The 13,103-nt window shown below is 36.6% G+C and overlaps 1 long non-coding RNA gene across 1 annotated transcript in view; it reads left to right on the plus strand.

Moving 5' to 3' along the window:
- The window catches only part of LOC124094836 (uncharacterized), a 229,713-nt gene that overhangs the window by 155,155 nt on the left and 61,455 nt on the right, over positions 1 to 13,103 (plus strand). The window contains exon 3 of the long non-coding RNA XR_006852345.2: positions 5,543 to 5,578. This is a non-coding gene — a long non-coding RNA (uncharacterized LOC124094836). The remainder of the gene's footprint in view (positions 1 to 5,542; positions 5,579 to 13,103) is intronic.

The raw sequence follows: 13,103 nt of genomic DNA on the forward strand, positions 1-13,103 counted from the left end.
TCTTTTAGAATGAAAATCTAAAGATCATATATCTTTGTCCCTTGGGAACTACATGGAGCTCTTAAATCAGATGAAGTCTAAGTTAGTGGTTTATTTACCAAGATCACTAAATCTTCCTTGGAAGATAAATCAGAAGAAGGAAACATACATGTTTAATTTTGATTTGGTTGGTTATAAAGTGAAGTAGATTTTCATTTTTTTTTTTTTTTGCGAGTGAGCTGCTTTGGGTTTTTATAAAGTGTTCACTTGTCATTAAATACAATTTGATGAGAGCTCCGGCAAAGAGGATTTCTTGTCATATACCCATTTTACTTCCAATTAAGTGGAATCATTGATAAAGCTTAATATTTAAGAGAAAGTGAAGAGATTTAGGAATTAGGACATTTATAAAATGTTTGAAGATTTTAAAAATAAAGACACACAGAGAATTAAGGCTGATGGCTAAACTAAAAAAAAAATGTTTCAGTTCAATGATACTTTCAAATATATTAATATAGACCTAAGAGTAAAACACAATGGTCGAGTTGGAGATTCCCATTCTAAAATCCAGGAAGGTGAGAAAGGATTGTGGAGTTCAATGGACAAGAACAATCATGACATAGTGGTTGATGTAAATTCATAATAGGAACTTAATAACTGCAGAAGTTAAAGATGGCTCAGGAAAAGTGATCTGGACCAAATCTAGGTAGATAATCATCTTTCCTTAGCCATCTCTAACAGATCCCAAAGAACTGAAATAACATGTTTTTATTGTTCAATGCCTTGAGATCTGTCTACTTCCCCTGGAAACAATTCTGAAAGGAACATTGTGTCTTCAGGGAAAAATAGGGTTTCTCCTTTGGTGAGGAAGCAGAGTGATTGATTTTTAGAGGAGTGTTGTTTATAACTCTGTGATGGAAGGCTTAGAAGAGTCAGGATAGGGTTTGCATAAGAATGCAAATAAACTAAAGAGACATCCATAGATGGCTAACCTTTCTTTTCCATCAATCTCTTTCTTCTGTTTGGCTGATTATTTTTAAATAAGAAACAAAAAATGAGCAGATTAGGATTTTATTTCTGAAATTGATAATTAAAAACAATAGACGTGCCTAAGTAGTTTGGAAATTTTCAACTTAAACATGATTTTCTGTGTTGAACACAGGTACCTTCCATTGGCCACGTGAATTATTATTTAATTCCAACTGATAATTTCATCCAGAAAACATTACTGAGTGGTCCATGTAGTACTGTGTGTTATTCTGTGCTAGATAGACAGCACAGGGCCAGGCATGCTAGCAGTATCCAGCACTGTTCTCATGGTGTTTCAACTATGTTAATTCATGTCATCCATAAGTGCATCCAGTGACACAGATACTGTTATTATTCCATATTTCTGGAGAGGAAACAGAGACTTAGAGAAATTAAACAACTAGCCCTGGTTCACACAACTGGGGAGCGGAATGTGAACCTCAGTATGCAGACCTCTCAGCCGTCTCCTAAACTCAGCAGTCTTCTCAAAAGCCTACACATGTAAATGCCTACATCCAGCAGCATTTGAAAATCAAATGCTGAGAGAGTGATTTTCCATAAGCTGAAGAAATGCCGTGGTTGATTTCCAGTCATTTGATCTGACCCACAAAAGAGGTTGGATGATGGCAATCTATGAATGTTGAACTTAACTGTTAGATAACAGAGACCTACTAGAGGATTAGAGATTTTGACAAAGGATAATTACCACTGTGATCCTTTACATGGGAAACCTATGAATAGATGGTTTACCGAGAAGAAGGAGGTGGTGAGAGAGAGCGTGTTGGGACCAAGGTGGGAGACCAGTTAGGACCAATCTTGCAACTGTTCTGATTTAGGCTTGATGCATTGTTTCAGGAGATATGGGTTAAATAAAAGAGTTATACCTTGATACTTTCTTCTTTCCTGAGCTTTTCTTCCTTCTCACAAGCACACTGATGTTTTTGTTTGTTTTCCCTGTGAGAGCTTTCTAGAGCAGCAAACCGGTCATGTTTTTGCCTTTGATATTTGAGTGCTAATCAGGTTATGTTCTGCCTTTTAGGACTTGAAAGGTAGCCATTTGGGACAAATGAACGCATGATCCTCTCATTTCCGGTAGATCTTGTATAGGCTTCTGTGATGTTTGATGTACTCTGGATATTTAAACATAAGTGAAGTCTTTTGAAGGCCTTTCATGATGTTGATTAGTCTCCAGCAAGTGACAGAGTGTGACACAAGCTGCCAAGGAATTACATAGCAGAAGGAAATGTATCTTAAGCTCTTTAGTTCTGTTCTTTTTATTAGAGTATTAGCCTCTCGAGCAAAGTTGTAATGCCTTTATATCCTTTAGTGCTGTGCATTTATATTTGTTTTGCTTGATTTTTTTGTTAGTAATTCTAACTAGGATGTGCAGTTCTTTATTTTTGTTTTACATGGACGCCCGAGTCATCCTGAAAGCATTAGATTAAGTAAAATAAACCAGATAGAAAAGTACAAATATTATATGATTCACTTATGTGAGATGTCTAGAAGAGTCTAATTCATAGGGACAGAAAGTAGGATGGGAGTGAGGGGGAATTGGGAATTATTGTTTGATGGGTAGAGAATTTTGAATTAGAATGATGGAAAGTTCTGGAGATGGGAGCTGAGAGAGTTGCACCATAATGAAAATCAATTCAGTGTGCCTGAAATTTATGCTTAAAAATGGTTAAAAAGTAAAAATTATGTATATTCTATCATAATGAAAACAAAATGAATCATCCTAATCTATCATACCCTCTACTCTTTCCCTGCTTGCAGGGCTAATTGGTGAATTGATTTTGGGAATCTTACTAGTGATTCCATATTTCTTGAAATTCCCTTTTACTTTTTGAAGTGGTCAGTCTATAAGCATGTATTAAGCATGGACCAGTCCCAGAGCTCCCTTCCATGCTGGGAAATTATCAGTCTGCTTTTCCTAGAGCAGCATATTCATAAGCCCTACTCTCCAGAGCATTAGAACCTCAAGGTGTTAAAGAAGTTATGGGAAAAACAAATAATGGAAAGAATTATAGAGCTACAGAAATTTGTGACTTAAAAATACTAAAGATGTTACTTTACTTATAGGCTTCTCAGAGATTTTTTTTAAAATATTTTTTTTTTGGTCAATGGAACTTTAATTTTATTTATTTATATGCGGTGCTGAGAATTGAACCCAGTGCCTCACACATGCCAGGCAAGCGCTACCACTGAGCCACAACCCCAGCCCTTCTCAGAGATTTTAATGTTCTAATATATATAAACATTTTCAAATTTTCTCAAAATTTCTGACCACGCAGCTTTTTAATAACAGATAACATTTTGGGATTAGAGTTTATTGAAAAACAGTTTGGGAAATAGTGAACTACAGAATTAAGTTCAACTATTTCTATGATTCCAATATCTTCCATGATGACTTCAACCAAAGCTCTCTACTTTTTATCACATTTTCCTTCACTCACATACCCTATAGCCATGTTATGTTTCTCCATATTTTCTGAGGATAATCTGCACTTCTCACTTTCCATGTACTTGCTGAGGCTCAGTCTGATTTGCTCTCCTCTCATTTCCCCCCGCCCCATATTTCCTCCTCTCATTTTTGTCTTTCTGAAATGCTTTACCTTACTTACTTTGAAGCTTTACTTGATTTTTAAAGTGTAAAGCAATTATTCTTCTGTAAGCACGATGGCAAATACCTCCCCACCGCCATTATCAGTGCATAGATTAGCTAATTACATGAGCAGTATGGCATTCTATCTGTCTTCTTGTTAATTGTTCACAAGTCTTGCTTATCTTACTAAATGTTAAGTTTCTTGAATACATGGTAAGGTACTATGTCTTTTTCAGGTTTGCCTTTTCCAAGACTCTTGTTATTCACTTCAAGTAGCTGCTCAATATGTACATATTTATAAACTTGAATTTAATTACCAAGCAGAACCTATGATATATACAGCTTGGAGGCCAGGCTTAATTGTGGCATTAAAAATATTTAGTCACAGATTCTGTTTGCTAAGAGATAGGAAGCCAACATATGCAGACCTGAAGTAATTTTAGAAAAATTAAAAAATGAAATAGCTGGTGCTATTGGTGGAATAAAACTAGAATATATGAATGCTGAATCAAGGAGCAATAAAAGAGTAATCTGAGTTGGTTAGGTTTACGGACATCAGTTGAGCTGAGTTTTCAAGGAAGTGGTGGATTTAGCTTAGTGAAGAAAGCAGAAATGCTGTGTTTTCCTTTGCTATCATTCTGCTTTATATTACCATCAGTCATCCTTCCTATCCTCATTTTATTATCAAAGATATGTCCATGAACTGTGCTGTTAAATTTGATTCATCCACCTATTGTTATTTGGACTTTCAGAGCTTAGTAAGATGATATCACGAAGTGCAAGTGTTTCAGCATCTCAATGATTATTTTCTTTGATCCTGGGACTGGTGCAGCAATGACACAGGGACTGAATAATGAAAAGTATTTTTATACTCTTGTAAATCCTAGTATGTCAGTCATATGATAGTTGTGATGTAAACTTTTATTCCATGAATCATTTAGCTTGACCTAAAGTTTGATGCCATGTTGATATCATATTCTGGTGGTAGAAGATTCATGGGCTTTTGTTCTACTTCAGTACTATTTAGTCATATAATTCGATACAATTCAGGGATTGAACCTAGGGGTGCGAGGTTGCTTAGGGCCTTGCTAAATTCCTGAGGCTGGCCTCGAGCTTGTGATCCTCCTGCATCAGCCTCCCAGCTCATTGGGATTATAGGCAAGCGCCACCATGCCCTGCTTATAATTCTGATTTTCAAGACTCGGAGAAAGTTTTCACAAGTCGTGTTATGGAAGGGGGTGCTGCCTAAATGACTGCTAGCCCTCCCGAATTATTTGTCAATTATTTGGACTTGAGGTGCTATTGGACATCACTGTCATTGCTGGCAAATGGAAAGGGGCAGGTTGCCAAAGACAGACTGATTTTTGGCAGCTCCACTGGTGAAAATTTAAAAGAAGAAATTATAAAAAGAAAAAAAAAAAGGAGGTGCCTAGATGGCTGAATTGCATCACAAAAACAACAGCAGCATTTAAGCCAGACAAAAGAGGTGCTCAGAGACATGACTGCACGTAAAGCACCGGCCACCTCCTTCTACTAACCTTCCTTAGCCCTCTTCCCCAAACTGGGCATGTGGCTCACTTACTAGGTGAAAGGCTTGGTGTGCTTGCTCTTATGAACATTCAATATAAGAGAGACAACCAGCTTGCCTTAAAATACAATCCCTAATATCTCCTTTCATCCGATACTTCTTTTGAATAAGATATTAAGCTATCACATTTAACTACATTTTGCATGGGAAAGTACTTGGTAAGCAATAGAGTGATTTCCAACAACAAAGAATAATGTTTTATGCATTGTGACATACATCCAACTTTCTGTTAGGTATGTGAATGTTCTTATTTTCATCATTTGATGCAATTTATTGCATTGAAATTTTAATCTTGTTTGCATTTGGTTTGTAAAGCATATTTCTATTACCATTTGATACAGGTGTGAGAGATGGAAGAAACTTGGGCAGTGGTGCTGGTGAGTATAATATTAATTATATATTTAAATGTGTAAATATTTATTTTCTGTTCTTAAGCATTATGCCAAGTTGTTGAGGCTAGTCTTGTAATATTTAACAATTTAGGCTGGGGATGTGGCTCAAGCGGTAGCGCGCTCGCCTGGCATGCGTGCGGCCCGGGTTCGATCCTCAGCACCACATACAAACAAAGATGTTGTGACCGCCGAGAACTAAAAAATAAATATTTAAAAAAACAAAAAACAAAAAACAATTTAGATGGAGTCCATAAGTAGTCTGTGGTTAGTTTTTATCTCCTAGTGATTCATAAAATAAGCTGTTCTGCTTCATGTTAGAACAGTGGTTGTCAACTCTTTTCTCTGCCCCCGCACACATCAAACTCCCGTCTGTACCATTGGTTGATGTTGTAGTGATTCATTTGGAGTTTGAAGAGGACTGTCCCCATGGGCAAGATCAGAATTGCTGGGAATTGTGATTCACCTTCTTTGAAGAATATGCTTTTTTTTCTTCCTACCTCATGGCAATCACTAATGTAGAATACAGAAATATGTCTGAGGAACAAATAGATAAACCATTTCGTTGACTTTAGATTTTTTTTTCTAATAGTGGGAGTTAAGCCATTTCTGGCAATGGAGAACTTTCTACGAAAATGCAACTTATTTAGGACATTCGTCAGAAGTATTAAGTTGTAATATCTACTCCCAGAAGAAGGGAGTAGTTAAGTATGAAATGCATCATATGGTAGAAAAGGAGCTATTAAGATAAGTGATACCCTTTGTACAACTCTCCTATAGTCTATTGGTTGCTTATATTTATCTCTTCACCAGTTCTGCTTTTTGGAGAAATTCCAAACAAGTCTTTCATCCTTTGTGTGACAGCCCTCTGAATATTTAAGGTTGTTTATTGTATCTTCAAGTGAAAACATCCCTTAATTCACTTATTCTGCATTTTTTTTTCAATAAATAGTTAATTACATTTTCAACTGTTTCATCTAAAAAAAGAAAAAGAAAAAATATTTATTTATATTTGGAATGATTGCCTTAGTAGGTATTGGTGACAATAAGTGCATGCCTTATTTATACCTGACTTAAAAATTATCACTGACTTTTTACCTTTTGTGCTTTTCTGAGGCTTGGGTTTTAAACTGTAAAACTGGAAAGAAACACCTAACCTACAGCTTTATAAGGACTGAATTAGATTATGTGTTAAATGTGACAGCACTTAGCACAGTGCCTGATACATAAAGACCTAGAAAAATTTACCTGTCTCCCTGGGGCGGAGGGTACAAAGGTCTAGACACAGTGGTGCATGCCTATAGCCCCAGTGACTCAGGAGGCTGAGGCAGGAGGATTGCATGTTGGAGGCCAGCTTCAACAAATTAATGAGACCCTGTCTCTAAATAAAATATAAAAAGGACTGGGGATGTGACTCAGTGGTAAAGTGTCTTGAGTTCACTCCCCAGTACACCCCCTCCCCCCAAAAAAGAAAATGTTTCTAGGACTTTTTAACATATATTACCACAAAAAAGTTCAAATACTAGAAAAAATATTTATCATTTCTACTTAATGTTCATACTTCTTTATTTGCTGTGGAGATCTACCTTGAAGCATTTGTTTTAATTTTCTGATTCTGTTGAGATCCTGAGAGGGGGTTTCAGTTATTTCACAAATGGGAATGAAATAGTAGGTAGGGATCCTCATGGACCTCACTCTAGATACATGCCATCCATGACACTCTAGATACATGCCATCTATGGGCAGCCTAGAGTGTCTGATGTAAAGACTGCCAGTCATCAGTCAGTATACAGCCCAAAACCTCTCTTGGAGGAGATAGCATTTTGAATTAGAGACCCACTCCCAAGCCCACATATTGATTCCTTTAAAATTGAAGTGCCTTTCTTCTTTTCCAAAGAGTCTATTTCATATCATTATGGAATTTTATCTTCATTTATGTTTCTTTGGTAGCAGAATTGAGGAGACTAATAGGAGAGAAACTATTATTTAATCTTATGGGGATTTATCAGATTGCTTGCTGTCAAGATAGCATAGGAATTGCCTAGGAAAAGTGAGTGCCACACACCAGGGCACCTTAGGTCTGAAGGAGAGGATCATTGTGGGTACTTCTCTCTCTTTTTTTTTTTTCCTACTTTATTCATTATCTATTGCTTAATTCAGTGTTTATAAAATTTAAGGCCAATATTAATCTCATTTAACACAAGAGCTATGTTCATTAGAAAACATTTCTTATTGAATATTGATGAGTTCTTTGCAATTGTCATATTGTGGATAATATAATAAGGATAATTTTGTTTTAAATCCTAGACTTAGAGTCCCATAATTGTTGTAATTGGTGATGAAAATAAACTGCTGTTAAGTTCCAGTACTCTAAAAGGTCACTGAAATGATTAACATCTGCTAGCTTGAGCTGTTTTTACCCAGGGCATCAATTTGAGTGCAAAATTTTTGTAATCTAAATTTAGCTTTGTTGGGCTGGGGGTGTGGCTCAAGAGGTAGCGCTCGCCTGACATGCACAAGGCGCTGGGTTCGATCCTCAGCACCACATACAAATAAAATAAAGATGTTGTGTCCACCGAAAACTAAAAAATAAATAAATATTAAAAAAAAATTTAGCTTTGTGTCTTAGTCAATTTGGTGCTGCTATAACAGAATCCCTGAAACTGAATAATGTATTTAAAAATTTATTTCTCATAGATCTACAGGCTAAGGGACCAGCCAGAATCAGTTTAGGGCCTTCTTCCTTTTCTTTTTTTTCCCTTTGGGTACTAGAGATTGAACCAAGACCTTTTTTATTTTTTTTATTTTGAGATAGAGTCTTGCTAAGTTGCTTAGTTGTTTAAAGGCTTGGCTAAGTTGTTGAGGCTGGCTTTGAACTTAGATCTTCCTACCTCAGCCTCCCAGAGGCCCTGGGATTACAGGTGTGTGTGCCACTATGCCCATAGTTGAGGGCCTTCTTGATGTAGCATTACATGGTGGAAAGCATCATAGGGATGAAGGAAAGAATGAGTGAAAGAAAAAGAGGGGGGTAGGGAGGCGAGAGAGCTCTTTGTAAGGACTCACTCCCATGACAATGGCATTAATTCCTACTTCAAGACCTAGTAACATTTTAGAGGTCCAATCCCATCTCTCAACATTGCATATTGGGGACTAAGTTTCCAGCACAGGAACTCTGAAATTTGGCATACACATTCCAACATAGCACTTGGTTTTGTGGTTTTTGAGGCAGAAGTATTTAAATCCTAATACAACTCGTCCCTGCTTGACCCCTTTGTGTGAAGAAATTCCCACAGAGTTTATATTCTCCCAGCTCTTATCTTCCCTGCTTCAACCAGCTACAGATGCTGGTGAGAAAAACCATTTTCTTCATCCTTCCCCCACAATGGGGTTCAAACCCAGGGCAACACCCTCTGCCCTGGAGTCTTCTTTATTGGAACAGGAAGAGACAGACATCAAGGGGAAAAGAAAAGCCTGGTGTTGTATTGATGGCATTTTCCTAGCCTTTTTTCCTTCCAGAAATAAACAATTCAATCTTTAGAGATTTTTCAAGGCATGAAATTAATCCAATGTCAGGAAAGTTGTATGTGGTCTCTGTGTTGACAAGCTAATCACAAACTTGCTTTTCATGAATGTACTAATGTAAGAAATGAGAACTTTATTTATTCAAATCTTATAAAGCATACAAGAATTAATTTATTTCTTTGAGTAAAAATGTAGACTTTCTTTGATAAGATTGTATGTACAGATGTGAAACAGAGCTTTTTTTTTTTTTTTAAATAGAACTATTATAAAGACTTTCATTGATGTGTTGCTGGACTTTTCCAGCAACAATATCACCAAAATTAATTGCTTATGTATTACTATACTGTTGCCCCCCAGTTAACCTGCCTGCAGATTAAGATCACATATTTTGATAATAATAAGCAATTATTTCAGTGTTGTTTATTATGCCAGTGATTAGGACAACTGGTCTACCAGTTACCAAATATACCAGTTATAATATTTCATCTTTGATTTTTGAGGAAACTATAAATTATATACACATATATTTATTTCAGAGTATGTCCAAAATAAAACAGTACATCTCCTTAAAACCCAGCTACTTATTTCCTTGTGAAGGCAAATTTATAATGTGGAAGAATTCCTAATGCCTTGGACAAAATGTGCCGCTATTGAGGAGTCTGCAAATACTTATCCCCCAGTTTGTTTAGGTTTTTTTTTTTTTTTTTTTGGTATGGAGGAAAGGAGAATGAATTAGGGCACTGGGAAAGGAATAAAAAGGAAATTGTGATTATTTTCTTTTCAAACATTAAATGTTAACTTCAGATTTTTATTGGCCCAAACATTCCAAGTGTTTCTATGTCATTTGCATATCTTTTACATTCTTATAAAGTAGCTGAGACTCTCCTCATGCAAATGAAGAACCTAAGAAGTGGAAATGCTAACCAGCCCCAGGCCACAAACTGAGAGGTGGGAATAGTTTAGGTTTCCAGATTTCTTGGTATTGAATTTTACTAGGTGGGGGATACTGACCTCTTGCTGTTATTAATTCCTTGACCCCATATTATCCCATAATATTACTTAAGGAAATTTTTATTTGACACTTTGAGGACATTATGACTCCCAATAGCAAACTGTACCAATTTTTCCTCTAACATTTATGCCTCCTGGCAGCTTTTAACTTTTGTCAGTCAGCAAACTGTTCACCAAGTTCCTTCTTTTGGGCAGGAAGCTCCTAGGATTCAAAGGGAAATAAAGATGCATAAAACATGGTTCTTGCTTCGAAAAGATTGAGGGGAGGTAGGTAAGATAACCACTCTTGAATATTAAACAGTCATTTAGTCATTATTTGATTGCATACCATGTAAGTGACATAGAGACTTCTTCAGGGTATTAATGAACTTTTGGATGGAGGGCTGGAGGTTTTGGGATGTGGGAACTGTTCTGGGCCTTAGAAGAATGTACACTCAATGTACACTTGGCCTTAGAGGAGTTAAGGAATTACCTTGAGTCTGTTTCCTCTTCTGTAAAACCGAAAAGCTCTATTGTAGTTTTAGAGTCTATCCAGATCCTATGGAATTCTTTGAAAAGGAGAACTCCTTGCCAGTAGTAAGCCTCTGATTCCTGTCAGTGATTTCCTGCCCCCTGCTATTTGTGGAAACAGTGAGCGGAAGTCACCTTCATAATTAGATTATGAAATCTCAGTACTTTTTTCTTCCTTGTAGATGCTCTGTATTGCTTGTATTTTGATTTGTACTCTTTGATAATGCAAGATGCTATGTTAGAGGGTCTCCTAAGAAAGGAACTGAGGGCTGCCTCCAGACAAGAACCAGTTAGGAAAAGAGGTCTTCAGTCCAGTAGCCTGTGAAGAACTGGATGCTGCCAATAATGGCCCAGTGATCGTGAAAAACACATTCCACCCGAGTCAAGGCTGAAGATAACAGCATAGATCCTGGGCAAATGCTTTGATCACAGCCTTGAACCCAAGGCATTGCTCATGCTGGCAATGCTACTACTGAGCTGCATCTCCAGCCCTTTTTATTTTGAAGCAAGGTCTGACTAAATTGCTCAGGCTAAACTTAAATTTGTGATCTTTGTGTCTCAGTCTCCCTAGTAGCTGGGATTATAGGTGTGTGCCACCATGCCTGGCTATAAGTGTGGCTTTAATATATTATATTTGGGGCATAATTTGATATTCAGCAATAGATAATGAGTATATTTCTTTAATTAAAAACTGTTCAACATTACAAAATACTGCTTATTTATCATGCAACTGAAATAATGTATAAGCAAAAGGGAGACATCTGATACAAATTCTACCTCAAAATAATCCCTCTTAAACCTTGATAAGTCTGTTAACTCCTGTTGAATCTGTAAGACAACCTTCAATGTGCATATGGTTTTGTTTTTCCATGCTTTGGATGTTATCTGATTTCTCTCAGGAATTTCTTAAAATTATTCTTTCACTGATGGTACTTTTATAATACTGTTAATTTATATCATTATTTGGGATTTGGGGCCACTTGGAAGGCAGATACTAGTGCTTAGCTTTTTCTTCTTATCTTGTGTTTTCTTTTCCTAAATTTATTCTCTCTCGAGCTCAGTGGCAATTGCATTAAGCTTTTTTCCTGCTTTTTTAGATTCTTCTCAGTTCCAACCAGGTGTGGCATTTTAGTCCCCATTGTTAGTTTTTCTTTTTCTTTTCACCTCTTAAATATGAGGGTTCTATTTTATGGGCCCTTTCTGGTCTAAATCCGTGTGTTCTCAAGGTTTATCTAGACTAAAGATATGGTTTAAGCTAGTGTTTCCTGAAGCGTGGAGTCTGAACCACTGCTGAGATGGAAGGTGACTATGAGGGGTTCATACTTATGCAGCTAACATTGAGTCACATGACGAGAAAGAGCATCATGTGCCATTTCAGTGCTTTCCTCACTTTTCAGGTGACATCTTCAAGTGGGAAACTTGAACCCTTTTGTCACATAGCTTAGTAACTCTTGGTAATAGAGTTGTCCTCCACGGCAGTACTTTTGATATACAAAGGTAGAATTTAATAACATTGTTTTTATTTTATAGTTAGATTTTATTTATGACGAGTGATATTGACTTTCTGGTGATGGTAGTACTCTTAAGTTTTTACTTAAAAAAGAATTTGTTAGATTAAAAAGCCCAAGTTAAAAGAAAACCTTCAGGTAATAATAGCATGTAGGAGTTACAGTTATATAAATGGAGCAGAATCATGAAGGTAGTAACTGTAGCATGAGAATGATCAGAATTTTATAAATAGTATACTAGAGATCCAGAAAACCAGCAATATAACTTTAATTCTTGCTTGATTTATTTAATGTTTTTTAATGAACTGAGTATGAATTTTGAAATGTGTAGTGTAAATCTTAAAAATAGAAAAAGTGGCCAGAAAGGATCACATCTAAGTGCCTCAGTGTTGGATTCTCCTTCTTATGGTGTTCCAAATCATTGATTCTTACTTTGGGAAGATATCAGATTCACATAAAAAGGGTTTTTTTTTTTTTTTTTTTGATGGCAAGGGAATTGAATGCAGAGGTACTGAACTCAACCACTGAGCTACATCCCCATCCTTTTTGTTTTTTGAGACAGGTCTTGCTACATTGCTGAGGTTGGCCTTGAGCTTGCAGTCTTACTGCCTCAGCCTCCAGAGTTGCTGGTATTATAGACACGTGCCACCTGTGTCTGGTTGCATGGACGGCTTCCTAATACAGATTGTTGCCCCATCTCCAGAATTTCTGATTTCTTGGGATCCAAGAGTTTGCATTTCTAACAAGGTTTGGTGATGTTAATTCTGCTGTATGTGGAGACCACATTTGTTGGGGCCTTGAGCAAATCACTTATAGCATCTTTGGGGCTCATTTCAAAGCAAGGTTTTGACTAAATATCAGAAATATCAGACTTGTAGAACTTTAGAATTGGAAGTAACTGGTCCTATGTTTCCTAGAGTGTGGTATGTTATTCATTGGTAGTATTTAAGACCTGGTGCACA

Source organism: Marmota monax, unplaced genomic scaffold (assembly GCF_021218885.2).
Source record: "Marmota monax isolate L192 unplaced genomic scaffold, Marmota_monax_Labrador192_F-V1.1 WCK01_AAM20220418_F8-fsc00040, whole genome shotgun sequence".
Classification (NCBI taxonomy): Eukaryota; Metazoa; Chordata; class Mammalia; order Rodentia; family Sciuridae; genus Marmota; species Marmota monax.